A 16,745-nucleotide genomic window follows, 5' to 3' on the forward strand; every position below is an offset into this window, starting at 1 on the left:
AGTGGGTGGTTGTGGATTGTAGAGACACTTGTGTTGAGGTTTGTGATTCCCGTAGCATGCACGTATGTGAACCACTTTGTGATGAAGTTGGAGCACAATTTTATTTATTGATTGTCTTCCTTATGAGTGGCGGTCGGGGACGAGCGATGGTCTTTTCCTACCAATATATCCCCCTAGGAGCATGCACGTAGTACTTTGTTTTCAATGGCTTGTAGATTTTTGCAATAAGTATATGAGTTCTTTATGACTAATGTTGAGTCCATGGATTATACGCACTCTCACCTTTCCACCATTGCTAGCCTCTTCGGTACCGTGCATTGCCCTTTCTCACCTTGAGAGACGGTGCAAACTTCGCCGGTGCATCCAAAACCCGTGATACAATACGCTCTATCACACATAAGCCTCATTATATCTTCCTCAAAACAGCCACCATACCTACCTATCATGGTATTTCCATAGCCATTCCGAGATTATTGCCATGCAACTTCCATCATCATCATATACATGACTTGAGCATTCATTGTCATATTGCTTTGCATGATCGTAAGATAGCTAGCATGATGTTTTCATGGCTTGTCCGTTTTTTGATGACATTGCTACGCTAGATCATTGCACATCCCGGTACACCACCGGAAGCTTTCATATAGAGTCATATATTTGTTATAGATATTGAGTTGTAAGTAAATAAAAGTGTGATGATCATCATTATTAGAGCATTGCCCCAGTGAGGAAAGGATGGTGGAGACTATGATTCCCCCACAAGTTGGGATGAGACTCCAGACTTTATGAAAAATAAAAGAGGCCAAAGAAGCCCAAATAAAAAAGGAGGCCAAAGAAGCCCACCAAAAAAATGAGAGAAAAAAAGAGAAGGGGCAATGTTACTATCCTTTTACCACACTTGTGCTTCAGAGTAGCACCATGTTCTTCATATAGAGAGTCTCTTGAGTTATCACTTTCATATACTAGTGGGAATTTTCATTATAGAACTTGGCTTGTATATTCCGATGATGGGATTCCTCAAATGCCCGAGGTCTTCATGAGCAAGCAAGTTGGATGCACACCCACTTAGTTTTCAGTTTGAGCTTTCATACACTTATAGCTCTAGTGAATCCGTTGCATGGCAATCCCTACTCACTCACATTGATATCTATTGATGGGCATCTCCATAGCCCGTTGATACGCCTAGTCGATGTGAGACTTTCTCCCTTTTTGTCTTCTTCACATAACCCCCACCATCATATTCTATTCCACCTATAGTGCTATGTCCATGGCTCACGCTCATGTATTGCGTGAAAGTTGAAAAAGTTTGAGATTATTAAAGTATGAAACAATTGCTTGGCTTGTCATCGGGGTTGTGCGTGATTAAATACTATTTGTGATGAAGATAGAGCAACAACCAGACTATATGATTTGTAGGGATAACTTTCTTTGGCCATGTTGTTTTGAAAAGACATGATTGCTTTATTGGTATGCTCGAAGTATTATCGTTTTTATGTCAAATGATAGACTATTGCTTTGAATCACTCGTGTCTTAATATTCATGCCATGATTAGACATATGATCAAGATTATGCTAGGTAGCATTCCACATCAAAAATTATCTTTTTTATCATTTACCTACTCGAGGACGAGCAGGAATTAAGCTTGGGGATGCTGATACGTCTCCGTCGTATCTATAATTTTTTATTGTTCCATACCAATATTCTCCAACTTTTATATACTTTTGGCAACTTTTTATACTATTTTTTGGGACTAACATATTGATCCAGTGCCCAGTGCCAGTTCCTGTCTGTTGCATGTTTTTTGTTTCATAGAAACCCAATATCAAATGGAGTACAAACGGGATAAAAACGGATGGATATTTTTTTGAAATATTTATGATTTTTGGGAAGTGAAATCAACGCGAAACGGTGTCCGGGGTGGTCACGAGGTAGGGGGGTGAGCCCTACCCCCAAGCGCGCCCTTGACCCTCGTGGTCCACCTGGAAGGCGGTTGCTGCTCTTCTTTTGGCGCAAGAAAGCTAATTTTATGAGAAAGATCTGGGCGAAAGATTCACCCCAATCGGAGTTACGGATCTCCAGATATAAAGGAAACGGTGAAGGGTTAGACTCAGAGAACGCAGAAACAGAGAGATAGATCCAATCTCAGAGGGGCTCTCGCCCCTCCCAAGCCATGGGAGCCAAGGACCAGAGGGGAAACCCTTCTCCCATCTAGGGAGGAGGTCAAGGAAGAAGAAGAAGAATGGGGGCCCTCTCCCCCTTGCTTCCGATGGCGCCGGAGCGCTGCCGGAGGCCATCATCATCACCGCGATCTCCACCAACACCGCCGCCATCTTCACCAACATATCCACCAACTCTTCCTCCCTCTATGCAGCGATGTAACCTCTCTCTTACCCGCTGTAATCTCTACTTAAACATGGTGCTCAACGCTATATATTATTCCCCAATGATGTATGGCTATCTAATGATGTTTGCGTAGATCCGTTTTGTCCTATGGGTTAATTGATGATCATGATTGGTTTGAGTTGCATGTTCTATTATTGGTGCTGTCCTATTGTGCCCTCCGTGACGCGCAAGCGTGAGGGATTCCCGATGTAGGGTGTTGCAATACATTCATGATTCACTTATAGTGGGTTGCGTGAGTGACTGAAATACAAACCCGAGTAAGGGGATTGTTGCGTATGGGATAAAAGGGGACTTGATGCTTTAATGCTATGGTTGGGTTTTACCTTAATGAATCTTTAGTAGTTGCGGATGCTTGCTAGAGTTCCAATCATAAGTGCATATGATCCAAGTAGAGAAAATATGTTAGCTTATGCCTCTCCCTCAAATAGAATTGCAATAATGATTACCAGTCTAGTTATCGATTGCCTTGGACAAATAACTTTCTCGTAACAAAAAGCTCTCTACTAATATTTACTTTATTGCATCTTTATCTAAACAGCCCCTAGTTTATATTTACATGCTCTTCATTGTCTTGCAAACCTAGCCTTTCACACCTACAGAGTAATTCTAGTTTCATACTTGTTCCAAGTAAAGCGAACGTCAAGCGTGCGTAGAGTTGTATCGGTGGTCGATAGAACTTGAGGAAATATTTATTCTACCTTTAGCTCCTCGTTGGGTTCGGCACTCTTACTTATCGAAAACTGTTGCAATCCCCTATACTTGTGGGTTATCAGGGACTGCGCGCGTCTCTTAAGGGCTGGGGGGGCCAACCAGGGATGCGAAGACAAACTCCGCCGGGCTCGCCTTGTCCAGGAGCTTGCAGCTCTGGACGCACATGTCGATTCCCGCGCTTTCTCCGAGCCCGAATGGGCCCATCGGTACGACCTGGAGGGACAGGTGGAGTCGCTCCTCCATGCCGAGGAGGAGTACTGGCGGCGGAGAGGGGGACTTAAATGGACCTTGAAAGGCGACGCGAACACGAAATACTTCCACGCCTATGCGAATGGCCGCCGCCGCAAATGTGCCATCCTTCGACTGCAATCCGACCAGGGTCTATTGTTGCGTCAGGAAGACATAGTGCGGCACGTCTATCAGTTTTACATCCAACTGATGGGCTCGTGTGAACCTCAAATGGCTCGCCTTCACGCGGACATGTGGGGTCCGGAGGGCAGGGTGTCCGAGGCTGAAAATGACGTGCTTGGCCTCGCCTTCACCACCCAGGAAATCGATGCCGCCATCCACGGCATGAAGTCTGAGACGACCCCTGGACCGGATGGCTGGATGGTGGCCATGTTTAAACGCTTCTGGGCTCTCCTACAGGACCGGATTTTTGGGGTCTGTAATGGTTCCATGCGTGGTGAAGTTGACATATCGTAATTAAACTTCGGGATCCTCTCCCTCATCCCTAAAGTGCAGGGGGCTGATAACATTAGGCAGTTTAGACCCATAGAGTTGATCAACGTCCCTTTTAAAATCTGCGCCAAAGCCTGATCGACGCGTTTATCTCCGGTGGCTCACCGTATTATTAGTACGTAGGAACCAGTCCACGTTCATCCGTGGGCGTCACATTTTGGAGGGGCCTCTGGCTTTGCTTGAGATTGTTCACTCACTCAAGCGTTCTCATGAGCCCGCGATTCTTCTTAAACTAGATTTCGAAAAAGCGTACGACCGGGTCAATTGGGACTTCCTTAGACAGGTCCTCTTGGGAAGAGGTTTCTCGCCCGTTTGGGTTCACCGCATGCTGCAACTGGTCTCGGGGGGCCAGACAGCTATCACGGTTAACGGGGAAGTAGGCCCATACTTCCGCAACAAACGAGGGATGCGTCAGGGTGACCCAGCTTCTCCGCTTCTGTTTAACTTCGTGGCTGATGCCTTGGCTGCAATGTTAGACAGGGCTCGTCTGGCTGGCCACCTCAGAGGGGTTGCCTCCCAGTTGGTCCCGGGAGGAATTTCCCACCTGCAGTACACAGACGATACGCTGCTGATGTTTGAACCGGACAGACATAGTATTGCTTCGGTCAAGGCTATTCTTCTGTGTTTCAAACTAATGTCGGGACTAAAAATCAATTTTCACGAGTGTGAAGTGGTCGCCATGGGGATGGGACTTGATGAAAGTCGGGAGGTGGCAGATCTGCTTAATTGTAAGCTAGCATCTTTACCACTCCAATACTTGGGGCTCCCGATACGGGATCGAGCTCCTTCCATTCAGGATTGGGCCCCGCTATCCAACATGGTGGCCGGCCGGGTCGGCCCTTGGCGAGGGAGATTTATGTCGTCGGGTGCACGGCTTATCCTTACTAACTCGAGTCTCTCCTCGCTCCCTATGTTCACCATGGGGATGTTTCTGCTGGCCGAGGGTGTTCATGTCAAGCTGGACACGCCACGGTCCCACTTCTTCTGGGAAGGAGCTAGCCCCAAACGGAAGTATCACCTAGTCAAATGGACGGTTGTGTGCCGTCCAAAGTCCCAGGGGGGATTAGGGGTGATAAACTCCAGGCTGATGAACATTGCACTCATGTGCAAGTGGATTTGGAAGTTGTCTCAGGGTGAAACTGGTCTTTGGGTCGACCTTCTTCGAGCCAAGTACTTCCCGTCAGGCAATTTCTTTGCGGCAGCTGGATGGGGGTCCCCCTTCTGGAAATCTATCCAGGAGCTAAAACCAGTCTTCGCCATGGGGGCAAAGTTCCTGGTCAAGGATGGCTGCTCAACGCATTTTTGGACGGACCTATGGATTGGCGACCAACCTCTCTGGTCCCGTTTCAGATCGCTGTACAATATTGCGCTCGATCCGCACTCTTTTGTGGCGCAAGTTTTGGCCGAGTCCCCCCCCCCTTTACTGCAGTTCAGACGGGAGCTCACCGGCCTGGAGACGGCAAGTTTGGGAAACCTACTAACTCTGCTGGAAGGGGCTGCCCTTTCTCAAGGCCCAGACGTGGTGTCTTGGCGACTTAATGCCTCCGGCAAGTTCTCGGTTAACTCCCTTGACCAAGCACTCGCTAGAGGTACCATGCAGCAAGTGGCGACTGGGCTATGGAAGGCTCGGCTGCCTCTAAATATCAAGATTTTCATTTGGCAATTGTGCCTTGACAAACTCCCAACTTCGGTAAATATTGCCAAACGTAATGGACCGTCTAACGGGTCGTGGGCGGTGTGTGGGGAGCCTGAAACTGCTAACCATGTCTTTTTTTCATTGCCATCTGGCTCGGTTTGCGTGGAGTGCGGTCCGAGAGGCCACTGGCCGGGATTGGGATCCTAGGTCAGGTGTTGAGCTATGTGCTCTCCTGTCGTCACTGTCTGGTTCGGCTAGACGTGTCGTGTGGAGCTGTGTTGGGGCTTTATTTTGGGCACTGTGGCGCATTAGGAACAAACTTACGATCGAGGGCGTGTTCCCCTCACATCCGGCTGATGTTATCTTCAAATGTGTTATCTTTTTGCAGCAGTGGGCGACGCTGGCAAGGCGCCAAGACGTTGAGCTGCTACACCACGCTCTTGCCCGTCTTCGACAGGTCTACACTCTGGCAAGAGCTCCCGCGCCGCCTCCGTAGGGTCTGGGTGGTCCTTTTGGCATCTTTGTAGCGAGCCTGCGTGCTCTGGTCTTGCCGCCTCCGGCATGTAATCCTGAACTTCTGCCCCCGCTTCGCCAGAGCTTTTGTGGGCTTTGACGTGTTGTTAGACTTGACACTTGTGTACGCTGCATGTTGTTGGCTTTATTAATTTAAAGCCGGACCCGTCGAGCGTCTTCGATCTAAAAAAAGCAATATCCTCCGTCGATCCTGTAAGGACCTTGTTGTGTGGTGTCGGCCTTTTGTCAAGGTTCTGTTCACGAAGGAGATCAACAAGCATCTAGAGGGAGCCCTGATGTTAGCATTAGATTTGCGTAGAGCGATCAAGTGGACAGGATGGGAGGAAGTGCAAAGCTAAAAAATGGTAGATTCATAAACTTGTATGTTCTATTGCTTCATTTCTCTATTTGATGTTGTGTGAAAGCTACACATATCGCTTATTGAAATACGCAGCAGTAAGTCGAATCTTATTTTATTTTGCTTTAGTTCACCATTGCTCATTGACTGTAGTGGAGGTTTTTTTTTTTTTGAGGGAGTTGAGTAGTTGACAGCGGTCAGGGCTGCTCAGATCGACAAATCGAATATTTTTAGCCCAACCAATCCGGAGTCCCAGACAACCCTGGTTCCCGGCCGCCGTGACCGTAAATGGTAGGTGGACCGGGCTACGAGTGAGGACATCGCTTACTCAAGACGGCTTGTTCCGAAGAAGAAATTCGCCCAGCAGCCTAGGATCTCCCCCCTCCCTGCTCAAGCCCTAGGGCCACCGTTTCCTGAATGGATCCACCGACGGGCGTCACCGCCATGCGGTACTGGGAGAATCTCCAAGAAGACCTCGTCGGTTGCGTCGGCGACGGGGTCGAGGACCTCAAGTGCTATGCCAGCGCGCGGGGCGCCGCAGGCGCGCTAGGTGCTCAAGTCGCCGTCCCCGCTCCTTCTCATCGGCCAGAACAGTGTCGCTGCTGCCGCCTCGCTCCCCACGCGCGCCGCTCCTTCGGCCTCAGGGCCATCCCTGGGCCCTGCTTTGGCTCCAACGACGGATGGGTCGCCTACCTCTCCGATTGCTGGCCCTGGCCTTGGCCCGCCTTCTGCGTGTTCAGCCTCTTCAACCCCACGACCGTCGTCGATATCTCCCTGCTGCTGCTTGGGTGGAAGAGCAGGCTCGTCACCAAGGTCTTCTTCGCACCTAGCCCCGCCAAGGACGACTTCACCGCCGCCGCCATTTGTTGGGTCAATAGGCTTGGTTACATTGTGGCAGGGGACAAGGAGTGGACCATCCTCGATCCCCTCCGCCTTCACGCAAGATATCAGCTCACCTACGTCCTCTTCCATGGCAAAGGTACGGTATACTGCCTCACCTGGTGTGGAGATGTCCACGTGCTCCACTGCTGGAGCACCACCAGATTGACCCGGTACCGGCGACCATGGTCGAGCCTTTGTTGTCTGCCAACAACTTTCCGTTTGACCCCGCCACCATATTTACACCGTTCCACGGCAAACTGGCGGGTTTCACTAGCGTCAAGCACCTTGTCCTCTGCGAAGGCAACCTCTACCAAATCTGGAGGAACGCGATCTGCAGGGTCAATTTGCGGCTGCCATCGGGCAGTGGTCGCCGCTGGGTATAGCAGAATGAAATATTTATTGAGAGGAACAATGCGGTGTTAATTTATGCCCAAGTTGTCCCCGGACTGAAGGGTAATTGGGTGTACTAGATCAGCGGGTTTAGAGGTCAAAGGCATGGTCTTCGATATGGGAACCGGGAGGTCTACACCCTGCCTTCCGATGACAGCAGGTGTTGTTTCATGGCCTCCACAAAGCTCAATTTGCTGGTACATTCTGCGCGACATAGAACGAGTACAAGACATGGAACTGTGATCACGATTGCAACATATGGTGAGCTGTGAGCAAGAGCCTGATATGAAGGCACTCAAAGTCTTGCACAGTGTAATTGCTTGTCGTAGACAATGTATACTTCGCTTTGATTTATCAGTTCCCTGAATTTTTTTACTTCGCTATGTTGTTGGTTTGTAGTCCGAATCAACTTTTTATGTTTGTGTTGTGTATGGAAGCTAGACTTATGACTACTGCTTATGTTCCCTAGATGATTTGCTTCATTCTGGATATCCATGACTATATATGCTTGGTTGTGCTCATTTGGTTTAACTGGAAGCCAGGCTCTTGGTTTGGTTAACACCTTACACTAGCTAGTGTGTGATGGACACAATTGGGCAGGGAGTTGGACTACTACCTCTATACCAAAATATAATTAAGACCTTTCTCTAGGCTCGTAATACTATGCAAGTTCTAGGTTCTAGCTAGTTGTTGCTAGTATTCCATGGTGTACAGTTCATTTTGTTCATGGTCTCATGGATGGTTTGTGGGTATTTCTTGGAGATATGCAGATCTTGCTTTCTTCTGTAGAGTTGTGTGCCCATATGTTGCATTGGCGCCTGTCCCCATTTTTGTCCATATGCTATTTGGTTATCCTATCTGATCGCTTTGTGTACTTTTTCTTCTTCTTTTTTTGCGTGTTGATCGCCTTGTGTACTTGGCTTATTCCGGTGGTCCGCAGGTGTTGATACCGGCCACCCACATGAGTTCGAGTGTCCCCGCTCGCATTTTCATTTCGTACACACCATCCGCCATAAGAAAACGTCGTGCGATATGATTTTTCTTGGCATTTCGTCACTCGTTTTGGTTTGAATCCGGCTTACTGTGATTTTATGTTTGATTTATGCATGGTGGTGTCTCGTCACACCTTTGGTTTGAATCCAGGTGAAGCTTCTGCGCTCAATGTGTATATGATGACATTTCTGGATGTATTGAGTAGTTTTAATATGGTGTGGATGTGTTTCTATTTGATTTATGGTGGCATCTAGTTGTGTTTGCATAGATATGTATTTTTGCATATAAACTTCTGATTAGGATGTTTCTCTAATGGTCTAATTTATGGTTCTGTTGTGCAGGACTCTTGGTTTCTGTGGTGGTGAATTTTTGATTTGGGTAGAGATTTGTAGGTTGCACCGGCGAGGTAAGTTTTTTGCCCCCCCCCCCACCCCGCCCCACCCCTCCCCATCATCTTCTATGTTCACCCGCCTAGCTAAGCCATGGGAACTAGGTCCATGAATGAAAATGCGTTAACTATTTTTGTTTTGCGGTGTAACCGCTAAACTCTTGATTCTGCAATTTGATTGCTACATTTATCTTTACTTCTAATTAACATATCTACTTGATTCTAAACTGTACATGGGAATTATGCCAAATGTAGGACCTTGAGAAGAAGTAAGTAAGTCTAGAGGGGGGTGATTAGACTACTTGACCAATTAAAAATTATGCCTTTTCCCAATTTTAGTCTTTCGCAGATTTTAGCAATCTTAGCACAAGTTAAGCAATCTTCAAACAATTCAAGCAAGCATGCAAAGAGTATATGAGCAGCGGAAATTAAAGCATGCAACTTGCAAGAATGTAAAGGGAAGGGTTTGGAGATTTCAAACGCAATTTGGAGATATGGTGATTTTTGAGCCGTGGTTCTGATAGGTGGTGCTATCGTACATCCACGTTGATGGAGACTTCAACCCACAAAGGGTAACGGTTGCACGAGTCCACGGAGGGCTCCACCCAAGAAAGGTCCACGAAGAAACAACCTTGTCTATCCCACCATGGCCGTCGCCCACGAAGGACTTGCCTCACTAGCGGTAGATCTTCACGAAGTAGGCGATCTCCTTGCCCTTACAAACTCCTTGGTTCAAATCCACAATCTTGTCGGAGGCTCCCAAGCGACACCTAGCCAATCTAGGAGACACCACTCTCCAAGAAGTAACAAATGGTGTGTTGATGATGAACTCCTTGCTCTTGTGCTTCAAATGATAGTCTCTCCAACACTTAACTCTCTCTCACATGATTTGGATCTGGTGGAAAGAAGATTTGAGTGGAAAGCAACTTGGGGAAGGCTAGAGATCAAGATTCATATGGTAGGAATGGAATATCTTGGCCTCAACACATGAGTAGGTAGTTCTTTCTCAGAAATGGTAAGTTGGAAGTGTAGGTTTGTCCTGATGGCTCTCTCCATGAATGAAGAGGAGGTGGAGGGGTATATATAGCCTCCACACAAAATCTAACCGTTACACACAATTTACCAATCTCGGTGGGACCGAATCAACAAACTCGGTCGGACCGATTTAGTAAATAATGTGACCATTAGGAATTTCGGTGGAACCGAAATGCAACTCGGTAGGACCGATATGGTTAGGGTTAGGGCATAACGTAATCTCGGTGAGACCGATTACACAAACTCGGTGAGATCGATTTTGGTAATTAGCTAATCAGAGAGTTGGTCAGGCAAACTCGATGGGACCGATTACTCAAACTCGGTGGGACCGATTTTGGTAATAAGTTAACCCGAGAGTTTGCATTGTAATCTCGGTAGTACCGATTGCTCAAACTCGGTGAGACCGATTTTCATAATGGACATACACAGAGAGATTACAATCCCATCTCGGTGAGACCGAGATCCCTATCGATGAGACCGATTTGCCTAGGGTTTGTGGCAGTGGCTATGACATCTAAACTCAGTGGCGCCGGATAGAACGAATCGGTGGGGCCGAGTTAGACTTTTGGTTTAGGACATATGTGGATGTGGGAAAATAGTTGAGAGTTTTCGAGCATATCACTAAGCACTGTGGAGCAAGAAACTCATTAAGCAACACCTCATCCCTTCTTGATAGTATTGGCTTTTCCTATAGACTCAATGTGATCTTGGATCACTAAAATATAAAATGAAGAGTCTTAAGCTTGAAGCTTGAGCCAATCCTTTGTCCTTAGCATCTTGAAGGGGTTTCCACATCCTTCAGTCCATACCACTCCATTGTTGAACTTGTCTGAAATATATTAGATAAAAGTGTTAGTCCAACAAAAGATATGTTGACATTAATTACCAAAACCACCTAGGGAGCACTTGTGCTTTCACCAAACTCTCCACATTCTGCTGGTACTGCAGGTATGTATGCTTACCTTGCTATTTTTGTTCCTAAATTTTAGATATTAATAACTTATTCATGGAAATGCTTTAGTTTATGCAACATTGCATTTTCCATGTTATCAAATTACACGGTCATAATATTATTATTTTTATAAGTTTGATGTGCAGTGTCGTATTTTTTTTTGCGGAAAAACTTCCGACCTATTCATCTTCAATTATGGTAGTACGATGAACACTAAAGAATAATAAAAATTACACCCAGATCCGTAGACCACCTACCAACGACTACAAGCACTGAGCGAGCCGAAGGCGCGCCGCAGTCATCGCCCATCTCTTGCCGGAGCCAAGCAAAACTTTTTGTAGTAGACAGTCGGGAAGTCGTCGTGCTACGGCCCCATAGGACCACCACAACAGAACAGCAACCACCGCCGTTGAAGAGTAGCGTTGATCAGAAGAATCCAACCTGAAGACACAAGAACATACCCAAATGACGACCAGATCTGAGCAAATCCACCAAATGCAGATTTGCCGGAGACACACCTCCACACACGCACCGGTGATGCTAGAAGTACCGCCTGAATGGGACCTAGGCGGGGAGAACCTTATTCCATCTTCAGGAGCCGCCGCCATTTCTCCTTCCTGAGCAGGACACAAACCCTAACAAAACTCAAACAAATATCAAAAATGAAGCCCTCCAACCGGCAAGGGTCGGGATCCACTCCGCTCCCATGGCCCTAGGGCCACCGGACACGAGGCGTACCAACGGCGGCAGTGGGAGGCAAAGGAGCCCTAGCTTTTTGTGCGGTGTATTATATGAGGCTATTGATTGTGACATCGCTGTTATTTAGTGATAAGTTTGCCATTATGTGTAGTAAGCGAGCATAATTAGAATGGGTGGATCAAAGAATGAATAGTTAAACATCAACCGTGTTAATATTTTTTATGTATGGGATTCATCTGATGCATACATATTTGCATTACATTCACTTCTTTCAATGTGTCCAACATTTCTTGTTGCAAAAAATGTGTCCGGCATTTTTTGTCAAAAAATGTGTCCAACATTTTTCTGGTTTTTAGGAACAAAGAGGCACCAAGCAAAACCTCATAAGAGGGATGATGAGATCATTGAGGAAAGCAATGTTACCACCAACATTATTCATGGGGACATTGCCAACAAGAGACCAAAGAGAGCAGTTGCCCGTTCGAATTTCAAAGAGAATGTGTTTGACTTAGAGGAAGAAGATTCACTTGTCACAACCAAGGAAATCCGAACTGAGGAGGAAATAGAGGCTGTTAGGTTGCCCAGAACAGGACCTGAAGATAAGAAATGCCGCAAGAAACTCCTCCATTTCATCCTGCATGGTAAAGATGGTAATCTACAGCCGTTTGAAATGTCTCACAGTGATGGTGTCTCCATGATAGCCTTAATCATGCCCTTAGATGATGATGTGGAACAGGACAGGAAAAAGGGCATACACTTTGTTAGATTTGAGTGCGTCATGGGCTAGTCAATTTCTGGCTATAAAGAAGGCACTACAATAATTTGGCTCACAACTAAACTAGCTGACTACGAATGTGTGAATCCCACAAGAAATCATAGGTCTCATTTTGACCTTTTCAGCCAGAAAGCTCATGTGTGTATTGAAGTTTACAGCAAAGTGGTTAGATCGGTCGGCGGAAATCTTTTGCTGAGCATGGAAGATTAGTTCGCTAGCATTGTCTGTTCCATGAATTCAAGCAGAAGCTTCAATGGAATGGATCAGTGAGCAAAGACTTTTGATCTCCATCGGCGAGTTCATCCATAACCAGCTCACTACACTGGATCATATAACAAACAACGATGACGAGATGTCTTCCATGCGGCCCGTTCTTGTGGCCGTAAGAAATGAGTGTAAATCTAAAGTGAGTTCAGCAAATCGGAAGCTTTGGTCTCAGGTGGAGTTCTTGAGGTGACATCGGATCATGCCGCGAGGGGTGCCTGGCACAACAACGCCAAAGGGCCATTTCATGCACTGGTGTAGCGTTGGCAGGACCAAGGACGGTCCCTACTTCCCTGTGAAATTTTGCAACGCTAAGCTTGTCCTAATGCTAAACACCCTGCTGGTCTTCCGTCTTCTCTAATCTCCCTAGCACTTTTGCCCCAATAGATTTGGTTCACGCTTCTCCATTGATTTCATGCAAGGAGGTGGCGGCTCTAAGGTCGGTGGTAGTGGTAGGTGGGAAGCCAATCGACCTAAGGAAGAAGAGAGGGTCCAGATGTTCACATGACAGCGCGTGAACGAAACAGTCAATTTCATATTGCCATAATTGTTTTCCAAATATACCATATATACTTTTCCTAATATAAATGCGCACCAAGTGGCACACCTTTTCGAGCGACGGACAGCTTGGCACATTTGAACGGAGAGGGAGGATGGTTGCCAACAAGAATGGAAAGAAACCAACAGTGTCACAACAAAATGGAAAAGGAGTTACTCTTCCGGGAGGTCGGTGCCGAGCACGAGCCCAAGCCCTTCCCGGAGCAAATCGCCCTCCCGCCCAAAGGACTCGCCCCAAAAAATCCAAACCCGCGCCCTGTGCCCTTGGACGGACGGACGGACGGACATCTTTCCACTTCTCTCTCTCTCTCATTAGACCGCGCCCGCCTCTATTTTTACCCCTGCCCCGCCTCCATTCCAATCCTCACTCCCCCACACGCGTCTCCTCTTCTCTCGCTCGTCGCTTCGTTCCGAACCTGCAAGGCTAGCTAGCTGACGAGACGCACCCTCCATCCTCCCCCGCTCACGCACACACTTTCTTCTCTCACCACAGGAGGCCGGAGGGACCAGCCGACCGGCTCCTTCCTTGCCTGCCCCGGTAAGACATACATATGAGCGTGTGGCGTGCGTGCGGCGCATGCTTGCTCTCCGTCTTTTTTCTCGATTTGGTTGCTTCGTCGTGTTGTTTTGGTTTTTGGGCAGGGATTTGGACGTTTTGCCGAGGATCGGATCTGGTTTCTGCTTTTTCTGTTTGCTTTGCCAATCATGTCGGCGTGTACTTCTTTGATGCCACACAATTTATCCAATGTTTTGGCGGGTTCTGAACATTTGATCATGGACCTTTGTGGTCTTTCCTAGATGGTGTGGGTCTAGCCAGCTTGTCGAAGCGTGTGTGTGATCCTGGATCTTCGTTGGGGCATCGTAACCTGGGATGAATGATAATCAATCGGGGAGCTGGCTGGAATCACGTGTTGTGTGTGCTTTTGGCTGTTCTTTCAGTGTGTTTTGGTCGAGGATCTTGCGGTCTCTTCTCCATGGTTGGCTGATTCGCCCATGATCTATCCTTGTTTGAAGATGTGTTAACAAACTGTTGCTTTGCGGTGTAACTAACAGACTCTTGATTTCGCAGTATGATTGCTACATTTATCTGAACTCTTAATTGACATATCTACTTGATTGCAAACTTTATAGGGGACTTAAGCCAAACTCTGCACATTCTGCAGGTACTGCAGGTACGTGTGTTTACCTTGCTATTTTTGTTCTCAAATTTTAGACATTAACTTATTATTTTTATTAGTTTGTTGTGCAGTGTAGTATAAGAGGATATGGATCGAGACACCATTGTTATTTATTGGCATATTATCCATCTCATGCATCAACTGATTGAGCATAGTTAGATTGGCTGGACAAAAGAATGAGTAATTAAACATCAGCCATGTTAATATTTTTTATGTGTGTGTTTCATCTCATGCATACATACTTGCATTGCATTCAGTTCTTTCAATGCATCCAACATTTTTCTCCAAAAAATGTGTCCAACATTCCTATTATCAAAAAGTGTAGCCAAAAGTTTTTTGGTTTTCAGGAACAAAGAGGTGCCAAGCAATGTAGAACTGCACGCAAAAGCTCAAGTTGATGGGGAAATACGAGTTATGCATTTATACATCTAACACTCCCCCTCACGTGTCGCTCCCTCGGGCCTAAATGTGGACCGAAAGTGGGCTGCAATTTTTATTTTAAAATTGCTCCAGCCAGATCTTGAACTCAAGGCCTCTTCGTTCTAATGCCATATAAACTGTAACATGTGGGCAGGGTCGACTGAACGCAACAACTTTCATGGTCCTCAACTCATAAGTTTGCTCAGAAAATTATGATGGGTTGCTACTTCTACTGCAGGAGTACCTTCCATCTGTGTTGGATAAGCTTTGTATAAAAGTACCTCAGCAATACATTGAGCTACTTGCTCATGGTCTATATCATCATCAGTGCATGCTAGGACATTCTGAAGTGACAAACCTGTCATATGACTGAAGCATACCAATGGAAGTAAACGACAACTCTAGATCTTCGGTCTTTCCTCATATTCTAGGTATCGGAGACTGGCCCACTTGAGAAAGAAGTAATATGCCTCATCTTCAGATAGTAGTATCAGGTTAGTACTCAAAAAATGGCCTCGATCCCAACAAGAGCGATGTTCATCACTTCAGCTGGGAACTTACGAAAATCCTTGTATTTGTCAGCAAGGAATTCCTTGGCTACACGTACTACACTTTAAACTTCAGCAACCATTAAAGAGGGTCATGGATGGTCTAGGTATAGAAATGCAAATTATGTGGTCATAGGCAGGCTTGTGAGCAACTGATTGTGCCTCATGCAAGCAAGAACCTCAAATTTATCAACAGCCATCAATATGTCGAGCAGAAGAGTGGGCTCAATTGTTGTCAACTTCCCACTATACATGAATCTTAGAAGCTCCGTAAGAGCATTTTCCTCTGAATCAACAATCCTAATTCTTGGATGCGTCTCATCAGATTCCTTCATGCCATTAGTGAAAAGCTTTACAAAGAAAGGACTTCTTCCAGTGAGAATAAGCAAATTCATAAGAATGCTCTTTAGGATTAAAACTGGCCTGCCTGCCATTGTTGAGGAAGAGTCAATTGTATGTCCTTTATCAGCTTTCTCGTCGTTGTTGCTCACTAAGTCGGGGACAGATCCTCCTCCAGCAAGGACCTCTATTTGCAACATCAAGTTGGAGAATTTCTCAGAGTCGAACGCACACGAGATGTGAGGCCTGAAGCCAGGCATCCATGCCTCCGCCGGCACAGCCGCGGTCATCATCACTTCCATGTTGTCCATGTGCTCTGGCTCTACCATCTTCAGAATAGGATGGATGCGCAGGGAGGGCGTAAAACCTGAGCTTGCCGAGGTTGAGGCGAGAGCGACCAGATCTGAATTTTTTCTACACCCGCGTACATATGCATTTATACGACAACAAGCAAAGCCTCATAAGAGGGATGATGCGTTCATTGAGGAGAGAAATGCTACCCAAACATTGGTCATGAGGAAATTGCCAGCAAGATACCAAGAAGAGCTGTTGTTTGCCCGAATTTCAAAGAGAAGGCAATTGACTTATCTGAAGAAGCTTCATTTGTCAAAATCAAGGAAATTCAGACTAAAGAAGAAATAGATGCTATTAGGTTGACAAGAACATGAACTAAAGATAAGATATGCCGCAAGAAACTCCTCGATTTCATCCTACATGGTAGAGATGGTAATGTGCAACCATTTGATATGTCCCGGAGTGATGGTGTATCCATGACATCTCTTGTCATGCCCTTTGATGATGAGATGGAAAAGCACAGGAAAAATGTAATACAAAGTGTGAGGTTTGGGCAGATAAAGGGTTGGGCAATTTCTGGGTACAAAAAAGGCACTTCGATGAGATGAGGAATGCAGTTTTTCATAGACCGAGCTACCTGGTACCCCATATCTGTATCATTCAGTCT

The 16,745-nt window shown here is 46.4% G+C and overlaps 1 pseudogene; it reads right to left on the minus strand.

Moving 5' to 3' along the window:
- Positions 1-14,864: 14,864 nt before the first annotated feature.
- On the minus strand, positions 14,865-16,335 carry LOC123113714 (BTB/POZ domain-containing protein At2g46260-like; annotated as a pseudogene).
- Positions 16,336-16,745: the final 410 nt, after the last annotated feature.

Source organism: Triticum aestivum, chromosome 5B (assembly GCF_018294505.1).
Source record: "Triticum aestivum cultivar Chinese Spring chromosome 5B, IWGSC CS RefSeq v2.1, whole genome shotgun sequence".
NCBI classification, from domain to species: domain Eukaryota; kingdom Viridiplantae; phylum Streptophyta; class Magnoliopsida; order Poales; family Poaceae; genus Triticum; species Triticum aestivum.